Below are 18,760 nucleotides of genomic sequence, written 5' to 3'. Positions count from 1 at the left end.
GAATTAGTTTCAGGATCCCCAGTGTATGCCAAAATCCAAATATACTCAAGTTCCGCAGTCAGCCCTGTGAAACCCACATACATGAAAAGTCAGCCCTCTGCATAGGAGTGTTTCACATCCCTGTGTTTGGTTGAAAATTATCCACATATAAGTGGACCCACACATTTCAGACACATGTTATTCAAGGGTCAAACATACATAATTGGGAAAGCGGCTGGGAAAGTAAGGACCAGAGAGAGTTGGAAGATCAGAGGAAAGTCACTAAACAGTCAGACGTATCCAGTTGCCAGAGTGGGAATGGAAAGGATTGCTGATAGAGAAGTCTCTGGAAAGCTGTTTCCCTCTGCATCTAGTGGTGGATCTAGGGTAGGGTAGCCAGATTTTGCACATGCATGCATGCACACACATACTGTATGTGTATATTTACAATGTGTGTAAAATATGTATGTAAATTATATGTGTGAAATATACATAAAACCACACATATGTAAAACAAATATATACATGTGTATATAGAGCATGGGCCATACTTATACTAATAAATATAGTGTATATAAAATTCAAATTTAACTCTGTGTCCTGCATCTTATCTGGCAACCTGTAATACTAGCCTGGGTTTACTCACTCTTACTGGCAATTGGGAAGAAGAGCTGGACTCTGAATGGAGAAAAGCAAGCATAAGCTGGAACCAGCAGGCACCTCTATGTCTAGTTCTCGCTGTATGTAACAACAACCTTCAGAGAGTGAAATAGTTACTTCATTTCTGTCTTCCAAATCTTGCACAAATTTCTCTTTTGGCCAACTCTCACCTGGTGCCATGGAGGGAAGGGGATTCTGGAAAACGTAATTCCAGCTTAGCCAAACTAATAAAAGTTACAAAGGATGGAAACCCATCTAATATGTTTGAATCATATGAACTGTACTGTTGGGTAACCCAATAGTAGATGAGGATAATTGTTCTATATAAAACTATTGCAACTAATGAGTAGGAAACATTATAGAATTAAAATACCACAACTTTACAACCTCCGTGACTTGATAAATATAGGCATTAAGCATTAATATCTGTTCATATCACAAAAAAAGAGACAACCAGACACTATTTGCCTCCCATAGTCTTGCCAAACACCACCTATAATTTTGCCAAAGAAATCAAATCTAAGTCTGATGCAGTCTCTGGATCCACCTGCCAATTTGTCAAAAACACAAAGGACAGAAAAATGTGTTGGACTCCACATAAATGTGAAATTAGCAAAACTCAGATTATGAGAAATTACAGATGCTATTCTCTGAGCTCAACAGCTAAATTATAAAGAAGAGAAAGTTCTGAAGGGTGAACTAACAGATTTTAAAAGACTTAAAAAGATATATCAAAATGTGCAGATTTGATAAGACTATTTTTAAAACATAAGATAGTGATTACACCAAAAATCAGGATAGTGGTTACTTAGAATGGGAATCAGGAAGTCATCATTGGAATGGAGAACGTGGAAGGGCTTCTGGGGTAGTTGACTAAGTTCTGTTTAGTGATCTGGGTGATAGTTAAAAAGATGTTTTCATACAGTCCTTCACTGAGCTATATATGTTTGTTTTGTTTATATTCTGCATCTGTTTTTATCATACAATAAAAATTTTAAAAAAGCAATTTGGAGGAAAGAGATTATTTGGGGAAGACTTTTAAAATGTCGTTAAATATCAAGATAGATAGAGATAAGAAAACAGACAGCATCCGCAAAACAAAACAGGGTTCTAGAAAAGGAACATTTAAAGATTGAAAAATGAAGGGCTCTTAGAAATTAAAAACTGGATAGCATAAATGAATATATATATTATATATCTAAATTATGTATGTGTGTGTGTGTGTGTGTGTCCATTCTTGCACTGCTATAAAAAACTACCTGAGGCTGGGTAGTTTATAAAGAAAATAGGTTTAATTGGTTCATAGTTCCACAGGCTGTACAGGAAGAATGACTGGAGAGGCCTCAGGAAACTTACAATCATGGCAGAAGGTGAAGGGGAAGCAGGCGCATCTTACATGGCCAGAGCAAGAGGAAGAGAGAAAAGGGGGAGGTGCTACACACTTTTAAACAACCAGATTTCCTGGGAACTCACTCACTATCATGAGAACAGCAAGGGGGAAGTCCACCCTCATGATCCAATCACCTCCTTGCAGGCCCCTCCTCCAACATTGGGTATTACAATTCGACAGAAGATTTGGTCAGGGACACAGAGCCAAACCATATTATATACATATAATGAAACTAAAGCTGGAAAATAAAGCTGAAGAAATTAGAACAATAAAAGAAAAAGATAACTAAGTTCTGGCCAATGAGACAAGAGAGGATTAAATCTTTTGAAAAGGAAATTGGCTGTCTGCACTCCTCATTCCTCCATCCCATTGCTGGAGTAAAGTTGTGGTGATTATCTAGCTTGAACCATGTAGACATGGACAACATCCTAAGGTAAGGGTCAGCAAATTATTTCTTTAAAGGAACAGATAATAAATATTTTAGGCTTTGTGGGCAATATAGCCTCTGCCCCAACTATTCAATACTGATGCTGTAATTCAAAAGCACCCCTAGACAATATGGAAATAAATGGGAATGGCAGTGTTCCAATCAAACTTAATTTATAAACACTGAAATTTATAGTTTTCATGTGTTATGAAATATTCTTCTGTTTCTTTTTTAACCACTTAAAAATATAAAGACGACTCTTAGCTCATGGCTGTAAAAAAGTCAAGTGTAGGCAGGATTTGGCCTAAGGACTGTAGTTTGCAGAACTTTGCTCTAGGGAATGTCAGAGCTATATGACGCAAGGAACCTGTGTTCATGTAGCAAAGTCATCTACCTGAACTGGACTCTAGACTATAATACATGGGAAAGCTAACTCTATTTTGTTTGGACCACTGTATTTTGTAACTCTGTCATATTGACTTAGTCTAAACTCTATTACAAGGCACTCATAAACTCTCAGAGAAACTGAAGTTAAATAATTGTTAATAAGCTATGAAAACATCTGGTAAGGAGGATGGGCAGGGTGCACATATCCCAAAACCTAGCAATTCCACTTCTAGGTAAAAACCCAGAGAATCTCTTCCATGTGTATATAAGCAGACTAGCATAAAAATGATAATTACTGGACCGGGTGCGGTGGCTCAAGCCTGTAATCCCAGCACTTTGGGAGGCCGAGACGGGCGGATCACGAGGTCAGGAGATAGAGACCATCCTGGCTAACATGGTGAAACCCTGTCTCTACTGAAAAATACAAAAAACTAGCCGGGCAAGGTGGCGGGCACCTGTAGTCCCAGCTACTCGGGAGGCTGAGGCAGGAGAATGGCATAAACCCGGGAGGCGGAGCTTGCAGTGAGCCGAGATCCGGCCACTGCACTCCAGCCTGGGCGACAGAGCGAGACTCCGTCTCAAAAAAAAAAAAAAAAAAAAAAAATGATAATTGCTGCATTGTTTGTAATAACCAAATTAGGAACCACCTGAGTGGCAATCAATAGGAGAATGGATGAATAAATTGTGACACATTCATTCAGTCGAATACTACAGAGACATTAAAATGAATTAGAACTATATGTATCAGCATGAGAACTTTCACAGACCTAAGGTTAAGCAAAAGAGCTAGCTACAAAATAATAAATGCAAGATAATGCCATTTATATAATGTTTGATACGGAAAAACAATACTAAAAATCATTTATGGATATATATTTATTAAAAGTGTAGATACATACACACACACACACACATATGCATGAAAATGTTACATATCAAATTCAGGACAGTGGTCTTCACTAAGAAGGGGAGAAGGAAATAGAATTATGAAATAGTACGAAAGGTGTTTCAACAGTATCTGAAGTGTGGTTTTTTTTTTACTTATTGTTATTTTTTTAGAGACAAGGTCTTGCTACATTGCCCAGCCTGGTCTTGAACATCTCATCTCAAGCTATCTTCTTGCCTTGGCCTCCCAAAGTGCTGGCATTACAGGTGTGAGCCACTGTACCTGGTCACATTATTTGTTTTTGAAAAATCATAACAAAAAATATAAATGCTTATTAAGTGAATATGAAATTCATAAATATATATATCAAATATCCCAATATCTGGTATATTTTCTATTTTATCTCCAGGTTTACATTCACAAATATTTCCTGGCTAATTACTCAAGACCAGCTAACATAAGAGTGGTAATAAATTCACTCACGGTCCTTCTTGTTTATACTTCAAACAAGGTTTCTAGCTTGAATATCCAGGAATGGCAAACAAGCATTTCTCTTACTACTAAGATTTCCTAACACAATTAATTAATTAGAATATATGATTTGCATCACATAGACCTATAAAGGTTATAACCAGATAGCACTGCCATCAGGAACTAGAACCTCAAATGAAGGAGGGGTTGCTAGGGTCACACCTGCCCTATTTACGATGAACTTTGCTGGATTGTTTACAGTAACTATGGATGATGAATGATAATGGTGATAGGGATGTGGAAAACACCCAAGCTAAAGAAAACAGCAGTGAGTAGAACAGAAAAGCAACTTACTCTTGAACAAAAGCTAACTAAAATCAAAAGCTGGATTTGCTCAGTGATGTGTATGTTTTTTATCGGCATATAACACTACTTTTACTTAAAATTCCTATAGGAAACAATCCCAAAACACCCATCAACAAGAAACTAAGCAGACAAATTGTAGTGTATTTGTAAAATGAAATACTATATGTCAATAAAAAAATAAATGACAGAGATGCACGAGAACATGGATGAATCTCAGAAACATTATGCTGAGTGAAAGAAGGCAGATATAGAAGCATGTATGCTGTTTCTTTCCATTTATATGAAGTTCTGTAACAGGCGAAACTAAACTATGGTAGCATAAATCAGAACAGCAGTTGTGGGTAGGGAAAGATTTACCAGAAAGGAACAAGGAAATATTATTCATCATGATTGGGGTAGTGATTACATAGGCATATACATTTGTTATACATACAAAAACTTCATTAACTTACCTATATAAGCCATATGCATTTCATATTATATAAATTATATGTCAATAAAACTGATTAAAGAGACATCCCTATGCTTATTCCTGCACTATTCACAATAGCCAAGAAATTGAATCAACCTAGCTGTCCAACAACAGATGAGTGGATAAAGAAAATGTGGTACATATGTACAGTGGAATACTATTAAGCCATAAAAAATAATGAAATCCTAGGGCCAGGTGCAGTGGCTCACGCCTGTAATCTCAGCACTTTGGGAGGCTGAGGCAGGAGGATCACTTGAGCCCAGGAGTTTAAGAACAACCTGGGCAACATGGCAAAAACCCACCTCTACAAAAAATATAAAAATTAGCCAGGCATGGAGGTGCACACCTGTAGTCACAGCTACTCAGGAGGCTGAAGCAGGAGAATCACTTGGGCTTGGGAGGTCAAGGCCACAGTGAGTTGTGATCCAGCCACTGCACTCCAGCCTGGGTAACTGAGCAATACCCTGTATCACAAAAAAAGAGAAAAAAAAAGGAATGGAATCCTGTCATTCACAATGTAGATGGAACTGAAGGACATTAAGTGAAATAAACTAGGAACAGAAAGTTAAACACCACATGTGATATGGTTTGGCTCTGCGTCACAACCCAAATTTCATCTTGAACTGTAATCCCCACGTCAAGGGAGGGACCTGGTGGGAAGTGATTGGATCATGGGGGTGGTTTCACCCATGCTGTTCTTGTGATAGTGAATTCTCATGAGATCTGATGATTTAAAAGTGTTTGGTAGTTCCTCCCCTTTCTGTTGCCTGCTGCCATGTAAGATGTACCTTGCTTCCCTTTTGCCTTCTGCTATGATTTAAGTTTCCTGAGGTCTCCCCAGCCATGTGGAACTGTGAGTCAATTAAACCTCTTTTCTTTATAAATTACCCAGACTCAGGTACTCTTTATAGCCATGTGAAAATGGACTAATAAAGAAAATATTCTTGCTTGTGTGGGGAAACTAAAAAAAGTTGATCTCATAGAAGGAAAAAGTAGAACAAAGGATACTAGAGGCCAAGAAGAGTAGGCAGAAGGGAGGAAAGGGAGAGATCTCCGAAAGGATTACAAATTATAGATAGATAGGAGAAATAAGTTATAGTATTCTATACCACTGTAGGATGACTATAGTTAATAATAATTTATTCTACATTTAAAAATAGATAGAAGGAGAATATTGAATGTTCCCCACACAAAGAAATAATAAATGTTTGAGATGATGGGATGCTAATTACCCTGATCTGATCACTATACATTATATGTATCAAAACATCACTATATACCCCATAAATATGTACAATTATTATGTATTAATAAATAATATAAAGGAAAAATAATGTAAGCTCTATGACAAAATAAAATAAAGCCAATTATTTAAAACACCTACAGAAAAAAAGCATTAAAACTATTATTCTGGCCGGGCACAGTGGTTCATGCCTGTAATACCAGAATTTTGGGAGGCCGAGGCAAGTGGATCACCTGAGGTTAGGAGTTCGAGACCAGCCTGGCCAACATGCTGAAACCCCATCTCTACCAGAAATACAAAAATGAGCTGGGTGTGGTGACAGGCACCTGTAATCCCAGCTACTTGGGAGGCTGAGGCATGAGAATCGCTTGAACCTGGGAGACGGAGTTTGCAGTAAGCCAAGATCGTGCCACTGCACTCCAGCTTAAGGGACAGAGTGAGACTCTGTCTCAAAAACAAAAACAAAAACAAAACAAAAAACAACCTATGATTCTGAAAACTCTTTGGCACAGAGATTGCAAATTGCTAGCCCATAGGTCAAAATCAGCCCATAGATAGATTTTGTTTTAGACTCATTTTTTTTTCTTTTTTTCAAACCTCAGCACCCACCAGAGGATGGACTCAATTTTTTAAAAACTGAATTAGTTGTAAACATTTGAAAATTGACATTAAAGATGTTTTGTTAATGTCCAGCTTCTCCTGAAAAATCTTGATATCTGGCAATATTGGGCCAATATTTTGCATGACAATAATTTGCTGGTACATACACTCTGTAAAACAAAGCAGGTACTGTCAATCTCCACAGCTCCCACCATGAGACACTGTCTTACATTGTCTTACACCAGACCCATTGAGTTATGGCAGAACACATTGCTACAACTAATAGAAATAGTGAAATTGGGAAGAAGGAAATGAGAGTGGGAAAGTTGGTAAGTTCTGATGTGCACATGGTGAACTTGAGGTGTGAGAAGGATATCCCACCAAAAACATTCAATAGCCAGTTGGAAATTCAAAACTGAGACTAAGGAGTTGTCAAGTCCAGATATATGGATGTGAAACCCAAACTGAAGTAACATTTCTTGATCACCCAATATGTAATAGTCACTATACTAGAAAATTTCCCAGGTGGCATCTGCATAGTCAAAGACACAGAAATGAAATCAATTACTAAGAGTGGGTAAAGAAAACAGTAAAGGCTGAAGACAGGACCTGGAGGAAGAAATGTTCAACTTTAAGGGATTTTAAAGAAGATGAGAATTAAGGGACTATGAGACAGGACTGGTTAAAGATGGAAGAGCAAGAAAGGAGAGTGCACAGTGCCAGAAGCCAAGAGAAGAGAGAATTTAAAGATATCAACGGTGTCAATTACAGAGAAAGCAAGGAACATGAGAGCTGAGAAAAGGCCATCTGGGCAATAAAAAGTCACTGGACATGTAGACCTGAATGGTTCCAATACTGGGAATGGAGGTAAGTTTACAAGAGGTTAAAGAGTAAAGGAGTGGTTAATAAATGAGAAGTAAGTGGGAGAAGGATGGTGGAACATAAAGAAATAACCAATCTTAATAATGAAAGCCCATCACCAGAGTTTCCTGGGTTATGGAATAGATCATTTCCATTATCTTTCCACACAAACAGTAGACCATTTTTATTTATGAGTATAGGCGCAAAAATCCCATCAAAAGTGCCTGCAACATGAATCTAACAGCGTATAAAAAGAACACTATATAACTAAATATGGTTTATTTCAGGAACATAAGGATAGTTCAATATAATGAAACCAATTTATATTGTTCATCACATCAGTAGAGCAAAGGAAGAAAATATTGTGTTTATAAACATAAAAGACAGAAATACACTTGGTTAAATTCAATTTTGAAAAAAAGAAATGAAAAAACTCTTAAACTTGAAATAGAATGATGTTTCTTAATAAAGATAAAACTATATTTCTTAATTCAAATGCCAACATCTTATTTAAGAGTAAAACAAAGCCAGACATGGTGGCTCATACCTGTAATCCCAGCTACTTGGGAAGCTGAGGCATGAGAATCGCTTGAACCTGGGAGGCAGAGGTTGCAGTGAGCCGAGATTGCGCTGTTGCACTCCAGCCATGGTGACAGTGCAAGACTCTGTCTCAAAAAAAAAAAAAAAAAAAAAAAAAATTAAAACAGTAGAGTCATTCCCTTTAAAGTCAGGAACAAAACAAGAATCCCCCCTACAATTAGCATTAGGTATACTTTTCTAAAAGTACTATTAGTAAAATATAAAAAAATAAATTTGAAGCATAACTATTAGAAAGGATACACAATTATAATTCTTACAGATTAAATATTCGTCTTCCAGCCCAGCATGGAAGCTCATGTAATCCCAGCTACTTGGGAGGCTGAGGCAGGAGAATCGCTTGAACCCGGGAGGCCAAGTTTGCAGCAAGCCGAGATAGCACCACTGCACTCCAGCCTGGGCAAAAGAGTGAGACTCCATCTCAAAAAATAAATAAATAATAAATAAATGGTCTTCCTAAAACATCAGTAGAATCAATCAACAGAAAATCCATGAAAACTAATAAGTAACTGTATACAAAATAAATATACAAAATAAGCAAGTTTCCTATACAACAGCAACCACCTGTGAGAAAATATAATGGGGGGAAGATTCTATTTACCTTACCAGTATATTATATGAAATCACTAGAAATAATCTCACTAAGAAGTATGCAAGACCTGTTTGAAGAAAATAACATGGATAAAATGAAAGACACAAAGAAAAAAGACTTGAGTGGATGGAGAGACATACAAGTGCCTGGATAATAAGCACAAGACTGATAACCATAAAGGTGTCAATTATTCCCTTAAGTTATAGCTATATGGCAATTTCAATCAAATTGATATTGAAAAAAATTATTTAACTATTGGAAAGAAAATAAACTAGTTCAACCATTATGGAAAACAGTATGGCAATTCCTCAAGGATCTAGAACTAGATGTACCATATGACCCAGCCATCCCACTACTGGGTATATACCCAAAGGATTATAAATTATTCTACTACAAAGACACATGCACACGTATGTTTATTGCAGCACTATTCACAATAGCAAAGACTTGGAATCAACCCAAATGTCCATCTGTGACAGACTGGATTAAGAAAATGTGGCACATATACACCATGGAATACTATGCAGCCATAAAAAAGGATGAGTTTGCGTCCTTTGTAGGGACATGGATGCAGCTGGAAACCATCATTCTTAGCAAACTATCACAAGAACAGAAAACCAAACACCACATGTTCTCACTCATAGGTGGGAACTGAACAATGAGATCACTTGGACTCAGGAAGGGGAACATCACACACTGGGGCCTATCATGGGGAGCGGGGAGGGGGGAGGGATTGCATTGGGGAGTTATACATTATATATACATGATATAAATGATGAATTGATGGGTGCTGACGAGTTGATGGGTGCAGCACACCAACATGGCACAAATATACATATGTAACAAACCTGCACGTTATGCACATGTACCCTAGAACTTAAAGTATAATAAAAAAAAAAAAAAAAGAAAATAAAGTGAGAACATTTCTTCAAAGTTTATGTCAAAATAAATTCCAAATGTATTCAAAAGTTAATTTAAAAAACTGAAATTCTAGGCCAGGGGCTCACACCTATAATCCCGGAACTTTAGGAGGCCAAGGCAGGAGGACTGCTTGAGCCCAGGAGTTCAAGACCAGACTCAGCAGAATAGTGAGACCCCATATATACAAAAAAAAAAAAATTAAAAATTAGCCAGACATGGTGACTGACATCTGTGCTTTCAGCTACCCGGGAGGCTGAAGTGGAAGGATTGCTTGAGGCCAAGAGATCAAGGCTACAGTGAGTTATGATCATGCCACTGCATACTAGCCTGGGTGACAGAATGAGACCCCTATCTCCACAAAAAAGAAAAAAGTAAACTGAAATTCTAGAAGAAAATTTAAGGTAGATTATAAATGTAAGGTGGAATACCAATCTGATCTCAGGATGATAAAGGACTTTTCCAGCATAATGGCAATGAAAAAAATAACAAAGGAAAGTGTTTATAGATAAATTTATAGGCAAAGTCCTTAATCCTAATGCTTTGGGAAGCTGAGGCAGGCAGATCACTTGAGACCAGGAGTTTGAGATCAGCCTAACCAATAAGGCAAAACCCTGTCTGCATCAAAAATACAAAAAATTAGCCAGGCATGGTGGCACGCAACTGTAATCCCAACTACTCAGGAGGCTGAGGCAGGAGAATCGCTTGAATCTGGGAGGCAGAGGTTGCAGTGAGCCGAAATCACGTCACTGCACTCCAGCCTGGGCAACAGAGCATGTTTTTTTTTTCCGTCTCAAAAAAAAGATTATAAGCAAGTCTGTAATGTTACTTTAAAAGACAATAAACAAAATATAAACAAGAAAATTTTTTCAACAAATATGGTAGATAAAGTGTTCATATACAAAGGACTCTTAATGAGCAAAGAACATAAACAAGCCATAAACTAAGATATGCAAATGGTCACTAAGCATCTAGAAATAATATTCAGGCTCACCAATAACCAAGGAATTAATCAAATTATTAACATACCTTCCTTTTTTCCTATCAAATTGGCAAATGTTAAAAAAGAGAAGGAAGGAAAAAGGTGATACTCAGTGCTGACAGAATTTTGTGAGATGGTCTAACTTGTGCACTGCTGGTTGGAATATTAAATGGGCATAATTTTTAGGGAAAAAAAGTTTGTCAATGTGTATCAAAACGTTAAAATGTTTCTGTTCTTTGAACCAGAAATTATTTTTCCAATAATCTATCTTAAAGATATGATCAGATAAATGGACAGATATTTATATTTAAAGTAAGATGGCCATATAATTTATCCTCTAAACCAGGATACTTTTTAGAGTTAATAAGGCATTATTAATAATTATTTCAGCAAAAAGACATTAATGAGCATGGTCCCAGGTAAACTTGGTCATATGATCATAACTAGTTTAAGGCCATTGATTGTTCCATTAGAAAAAAATATATAGACAAAAAAAGGGCAAAGGAGGCCGGGCGTGGTGACTCACACCTGTAATCCCAGCACTTTGGGAGGCCAAGGCGGGTGGATCACTAGAGTTCAGGAGTTCAAGAGCAGCCTGGCCAACATGGTGAAACCCTATCTCTACTACAAATACAAAACTTAGCCAGGCATGGTGGCGGGTGCCTATAGTCCCAGCTACTCGGGATGCTGGGGCAGGAGAATCACTTGAACTCGGGAGGCAGAGGTTGCAGTGAGCCAAGATTGTGCCACTGCACTCCAGCCTGGGTGACAAGAGTGAAACTCCGCCTCAAAAAAAAAAGGCAAAGGTTAAATGACATTCCATTCATATGATACAATATTATGTAGCTAATTAAAAATCATGTTTCAAAATGTATTAAAATGTAATATGTACATTTTTAAATCAGGATAATAAATTATATGTAGTATAATACAAAGTGGCCAAACATATATGTAGTGAACATTTATTGATTTCCTATCCAATATCCAATTTCCTTTGTCCCTTCTCTAAAAGCATACAGATTTCCCTCCTTGTCATAGTTCATGGGTGGGCAACATTAAGCCCAAGGCAAGAGCCCACAGCAGTCATCTGGCCACAGTTTTTAGTTCATATTGGTTCAATCAGAGTGAAACTTACTAACTTTCATTCAAAGTTTCTGAGTCACAGGAACCTATGTTCCTTTTTCCCTCTAGATTTGAACCACCAGGGACGCTGGCACATTAAGGAGACCTGTCAAGAGAATTTCAGAGAAACTTAGCTGGAGTCCTAATCACACAGTGCCAGAAGGCTTCATTGCCTCTAGACTTTTCAAGTAACAGTAACCAAAAAAACAATCTTTTATTTTTAAAACCAGTTTTATTAGTGATTCTGTTCCTTGCAACCCAAAAATTCAAAATGATGCAACATATAGATATATTACAGTAGTACTCAACTGAAACTGCACACTAAAATCACCTGGGGAACTTCTAAAAGTAACCATGCCTGGATCTCACACCCAGAGATTCTGATTAAAATGGTCTGGGTATAGGATCCTAGCACTAGTATTTTTTAAAAACATTCCCTTGTGATTTTAATACACAGTGAAGATTAAAGACCGTGAATATATGATATAATACATATGTTAGGTATACATAAATGATTGAAAGGAAAATACATTAAAAGTTAAGGATGCTAATTCCTGGGTGTTGATAGTGCATTATTTTTGTTGTTTTTATACCAATGAAACAATTTTTTTTAACTTTATTTTGTTACAAAGTCTAACTCATCTTTGGGTCATTATTTATTACCTAGTGAAAGAATATTAAAATATATATGTTTTTCTTTACTAGTTTTTGTTGTTGCTGTGGTTGTTGTTTTTGTTTAGTGATGGGGTCTCACTCTGTTGCCCAGGCTGGAGTGCAATGGTGTAATCATAGCTCACTGTAGCCATGAACTCCTGGGCTCACGTGATGCTCCTGTCTCAACCTCCTTACTAGCTGAGACTACAGGCACGTGCCACCATGCCTGGCTATTTTTTTTTTTTTTTTTAGAGACAGATCTTGCTATGTTGCCCAGGCTTGTCTTGAACTCCTGGCCTCAAGCAATCCTCCTGTCTCAGTCTCCCAAAGCACTGAGATTACAGGCATGAGCCACCATGCCAAGCCTCCTTTACTGTTTTTTTGGTTTTGTTTTTACTTTATTAAAATACTAAGTTTTATTTTACATGTATATTTTTGTTTCCCCACCATTTCCATGTCTGACCACCGCTAACTACTATGTCCTATCATAACATTCCATACATAAAACCAAGCAAAGGGCCGAGTTCCATCTTTAAAAACTAAACAGGCATTTTGGACAACACATTCTTGGCAATGGAACCTGGACAACATTTATCAAACACAGTAGGGAAAGTTCTCACTCTGCATTATAAAAAGGATAGCCAGATATCAACTGTTACAGAAATGAAATAAGACGGAAAATTTTTAATAAATTGTTTAAACTATTTTCTTCAAGAGACTTCCACCACTGCCAGAGATGTTGAATAGCCTCCTAGTCAGTCATCTGGAAGCAATTCTTCACATAATTGATGAATTTGGCTTCCACTTTGGGAAGAGAACCACCTTTTTCTGTACTTGCTTGCATTTTTGCTTTAATGTCTTCAACAGAACTAGGTCTTTTTGGTGTTTTAGGAGATTTTTTCTGTTTTTTGAAGGATTCTTGTCCTTTTGATCTTGGTGTTGATGGTTTTCAGTCTTTTCCATTCTGGTTTGACTTTTGTGTATTTTTGGCTGGAGTAGCTCGTTATAGATTTCTTCACTGGTGCTTTTTCTTCAGTTTCCTGATCATCAAAATCATCACCATCTTCTTCATTATCATCATCTTCTTCTTCATCATCAGCAGCAAGTTTTACTTTTTTCTGTGGAAACTTGCTACCACCTCTAGGGACAGATCACTTTCCAGATACACTTAAGAGTTTCACATCCTCCTTCACTTCGTCTTCTGACTCTGCATTTTCCTCCACAGCTACTAAGTGCTGTCCACTAATATGCACTGGCCCTGAACCACAATTCAACCATAAGACCAGCGGTGGTGTTATTTCAAAGCCCCCAATGGAAACTATTGACTGTACAGACATTTTCAAAGTTGCCAGTGTTACTTTAATTGGACTGCCTTCATAATTCATTGGCTCTGCTTCAACAATGTGCAAGTCGCCCTTTGCACCAGCCCCTAAACTGACCGTTCTTAAAGATAACTGATGCTCATTTTCATCATTATCAAATTTAAAGTGATAATCTTTGTCCACCTTTAGTTCACAATTAAAAAGATAATTCTGGGGCCTCAGTGGGCTCATGTCCATGTCCATAAAATCTTCCATGGGGTGGTAGCGTGCATTTAGGTGGGAAATGAGGTGGGTGGAGATAAACAACTACTGCTCCAGAGAACAGCTGCACAGGACAGAATCACACCAGGCTCTTTACTGTTTTTAATTACAAAAGTAATAGAAGTTCAAAGTATTAAATTTAAGGAGGATAGAAGTGTAAAATGCAAAAAGTGAAAATTCCTTTAAAAAGCAAAAATTCCCTTTTATTTCTTATGTACTTTTCCTTTTCCTACAAAGAACAAATATAACTTCTATCCTGAGAAACATTTTTAATAAAGAAAATAAAATATGAAAAATAAGTGGTACAGATCGCAAATTATTGCCTTCAAAACAGTTCCCCCTCAACTATACAATTTGAAGATTAGAACACACAGGCTACATTAAAGATAAGAAAATACAACATTTTCAGTGTCTTGTGCTAAGTGAGAACTGGAATCTCCATTAGTCAGGAGTATGAATAAATCTTTACTTACAATAATCTGGTTCTATGGGAAAATTGTCTGTCTAAAAAGTGTGCTCACACCTGTAATCCCAGCACTTTGTGGGGCCAAGGCAGGCAGATCGTCTGAGGTCAGGAGTCAAGACCAGCCTGGCCAACATGCTGAAACCCTGTCTCTACTAAAAATATAAAAAATTTGCCGGTCGTGGTGGCACACACCTGTAGTCCCAGTTATTCGGGAGGCTGAAGCAGGAGAATCGCTTGAGCCAGGAGATGGAGGTAGCAGTGAGCCGAGATTGCGCCATAGCACTCCACCCTGGGTGTCAGAGTGAGACTCCGTCTCAAAAAAAAAAAAAAATTAAAAGTGTTCTGGAGGGGCAGAGCAGGATGGCCAAATAGGAACAGCTCCACTCTCCAACTCCCAGCGCGAGCGACACAGAAGACCGGTGATTTCTGCATTTTCAACCGAGGTACTGGGGTCATCTCACTAGGGAGTGCCGGACAATCGGTGCTGGTCAGCTGCTGCAGCCTGACCAGTGAGAGCTGAAGCAGGGCGAGGCATCGCCTCACCTGGGAAGCGCAAGGGGGAAGGGAATCCCTTTTCCTAGCCAGGGGAACTGAGACACACAACACCTGGAAATCGGGTAACTCCCACCCCAAACCGCGCTTTGGGCAAACAGGCACACCAGAAGAGTATATCCCTCACCTGGCCGGGAGGGTCCCACGCCCACGGAGCCTCCCTCATTGTTAACACAGCAGTCTGCCGCAATCTAGCTGCAAGGCAGCAGCGAGGCTGCGGGAGGGGCGCCCGCCATTGCTGAGGCTTAAGTGGGTAAACAAAGCCGCTGGGAAGCTCGAACTGGGTGGAGCTCGCGGCAGCTCAGGGAAACCTGCCTGTCTCTGTGGACTCCACCTCTGGGGGCAGGGCTCAGCTAAGAAACCAACAGGGGAAGCAGCAGAGGCCTGAGCAGACGCGAACGACACTGTCTGACAGCTTTGGAGAGAGCGGTGGATCTCCCAACACAGAGGTTGAGATCTGAGAACGGACACACTGCCTGCTCAAGTGGGTCACTGACCCCTGAGTAGCCTAACTGGGAGACATCCCCCACTAGGGGCAGTCTGACACCCCACACCTCACAGGGTGGAGTACACCCCTGAGAGGAAGCTTCCAAAGTAAGAATCAGACAGGTACATTCGCTGTTCAGCAATATTCTATCTTCTACAACCTCTGCTGCTGATACCCAGGCAAACAGGGTCTGGAGTGGACCTCAAGCAATCTCCAACAGACCTATAGCTGAGGGTCCTGACTGTCAGAAGGAAAACTATCAAACAGGAAGGACACCTATACCAAAACCCCATCAGTACGTCACCATCATCAAAGACCAGAGACAGATAAAACCACAAAGATGGGGAAAAAACAGGGCAGAAAAGCTGGAAATTCAAAAAATAAGAGCGCATCTCCCCCTGCAAAGGAGCGCAGCCCATCACCAGCAACGGATCAAAGCTGGTCAGAGAATGACTTTGACGAGATGAGAGAAGAAGGCTTCAGTCCATCAAACTTCTCAGAGCTAAAGGAGGAATTACGTACCCAGCGCAAAGAAACTAAAAATCTTGAAAAAAGAGTGGAAGAATTGACAGCTAGACTAATTAATGCAGAGAAGGTCATAAACGAAATGACAGAGATGAAAACCATGACACGAGAAATACGTGACAAATGCACAAGCTTCAGTAACCGACTCGATCAACTGGAAGAAAGAGTATCAGCGATTGAGGATCAAATGAATGAAATGAAGCAAGAAGAGAAACCAAAAGAAAAAAGAAGAAAAAGAAATGAACAAAGCCTACAAGAAGTATGGGATTATGTAAAAAGACCAAATCTACATCTGATTGGGGTGCCTGAAAGTGAGGGGGAAAATGGAACCAAGTTGGAAAACACTCTTCAGGATATCATCCAGGAGAACTTCCCCAACCTAGTAGGGGAGGCCAACATTCAAATTCAGGAAATACAGAGAACACCACAAAGATACTCCTCGAGAAGAGCAACTCCAAGACACATAATTGCCAGATTCACCAAAGTTGAAATGAAGGAAAAAATCTTAAGGGCAGCCAGAGAGAAAGGTTGGGTTACCCACAAAGGGAAGCCCATCAGACTAACAGCAGATCTCTCGGCAGAAACTCTACAAGCCAGAAGAGAGTGGGGGCCAATATTCAACGTTCTTAAAGAAAAGAATTTTCAACCCAGAATTTCATATCCAGCCAAACTAAGTTTCATCAGTGAAGGAGAAATAAAATCCTTTACAGATAAGCAAATGCTTAGAGATTTTGTCATCACCAGGCCTGCCTTACAAGAGACCCTGAAGGAAGCACTAAACATGGAAAGCAACAACCGGTACCAGCCATTGCAAAAACATGCCAAAATGTAAAGACCATCGAGGCTAGGAAGAAACTGCATCAACTAACGAGCAAAATAACCAGTTACTATCATAATGGCAGGATCAAGTTCACACATAACAATATTAACCTTAAATGTCAATGGACTAAATGCTCCAATTAAAAGACACAGACTGGCAAACTGGATAAAGAGTCAAGACCCATCAGTCTGCTGTATTCAGGAGACCCATCTCACATGCAGAGACATACATAGGCTCAAAATAAAGGGATGGAGGAAGATCTACCAAGCAAATGGAGAACAAAAAAAAGCAGGGGTTGCAATCCTAGTCTCTGATAAAACAGACTTTAAACCATCAAAGATCAAAAGAGACAAAGACGGCCATTACATAATGGTAAAGGGATCAATTCAACAGGAAGAGCTAACTCTCCTAAATATATATGCACCCAATACAGGAGCACCCAGATTCATAAAGCAAGTTCTTAGAGACTTACAAAGAGACTTAGACTCCCATACAATAATAATGGGAGACTTCAACACTCCACTGTCAACATTGGACAGATCAACGAGACAGAAAGTTAACAAGGATATCCAGGAATTGAACTCATCTCTGCACCAAGCGGACCTAATAGACATCTATAGAACTCTCCACCCCAAATCAATAGAATATACATTCTTCTCAGCACCACATCGCACTTATTCCAAAATTGACCACATAATTGGAAGTAAAGCACTCCTCAGCAAATGTAAAAGAACAGAAATTATAACAAACTGTCTCTCAGACCACAGTGCAATCAAACTAGAACTCAGGACTAAGAAACTCCATCAAAACCGCTCAACTACATGGAAACTGAACAACCTGCTCCTGAATGACTACTGGGTACATAACGAAATGAAGGCAGAAATAAAGATGTTCTTTGAAACCAATGAGAACAAAGATACAACATACCAGAATCTCTGGGACACATTTAAAGCAGTGTGTAGAGGGAAATTGATAGCACTAAATGCCCACAAGAGAAAGCAGGAAAGATCTAAAATTGACACTCTAACATCACAATTAAAAGAACTAGAGAGGCAAGAGCAAACACATTCAAAAGCTAGCAGAAGGCAGGAAATAACTAAGATCAGAGAAGAACTGAAGGAGACAGAGACACAAAAAACCCTCAAAATTGACAGACCGCTAACAAGACTAATAAAGAAGAAAAGAGAGAGGAATCAAATAGATGCAATAAAAAATCATAAAGGGGATATCACCACCGACCCCACAGAAATACAAACTACCATCAGAGAATACTATAAACACCTCTGCGCAAATCAACTAGAAAATCTAGAAGAAATGGATAATTTCCTGGACACTTACACTCTCCCAAGACTAAACCAGGAAGAAGTTGAATCCCTGAATAGACCAATAGCAGGCTCTGAAATTGAGGCAACAATTAATAGCCTACCCACCAAAAAAAGTCCAGGACCAGATGGATTCACAGCTGAATTCTACCAGAAGTACAAGGAGGAGCTGGTACCATTCCTTCTGAAACTATTCCGATCAATAGAAAAAGAGGGAATCCTCCCTAACTCATTTTATGAGGCCAACATCATCCTGATACCAAAGCCTGGCAGAGACACAACAAAAAAAGAGAATTTTAGACCAATATCCCTGATGAACATCGATGCAAAAATCCTCAATAAAATACTGGCAAACCGGATTCAGCAGCACATCAAAAAGCTTATCCACCATGATCAAG

At 38.8% G+C, this 18,760-nt stretch overlaps 1 pseudogene; it reads right to left on the bottom strand.

The window, feature by feature from the left end:
• Window positions 1–13,262: 13,262 nt before the first annotated feature.
• On the bottom strand, window positions 13,263–14,184 carry LOC104678392 (annotated as a pseudogene).
• Between the last annotated feature and the right edge of the window lie 4,576 nt (window positions 14,185–18,760).

This window comes from Rhinopithecus roxellana, chromosome 7, assembly GCF_007565055.1.
Source record: "Rhinopithecus roxellana isolate Shanxi Qingling chromosome 7, ASM756505v1, whole genome shotgun sequence".
NCBI lineage: Eukaryota > Metazoa > Chordata > Mammalia > Primates > Cercopithecidae > Rhinopithecus > Rhinopithecus roxellana.
The sequence above is the reverse complement of the archived record's forward strand: the minus strand, read 5'-3'. Positions and strand labels throughout refer to the sequence as shown.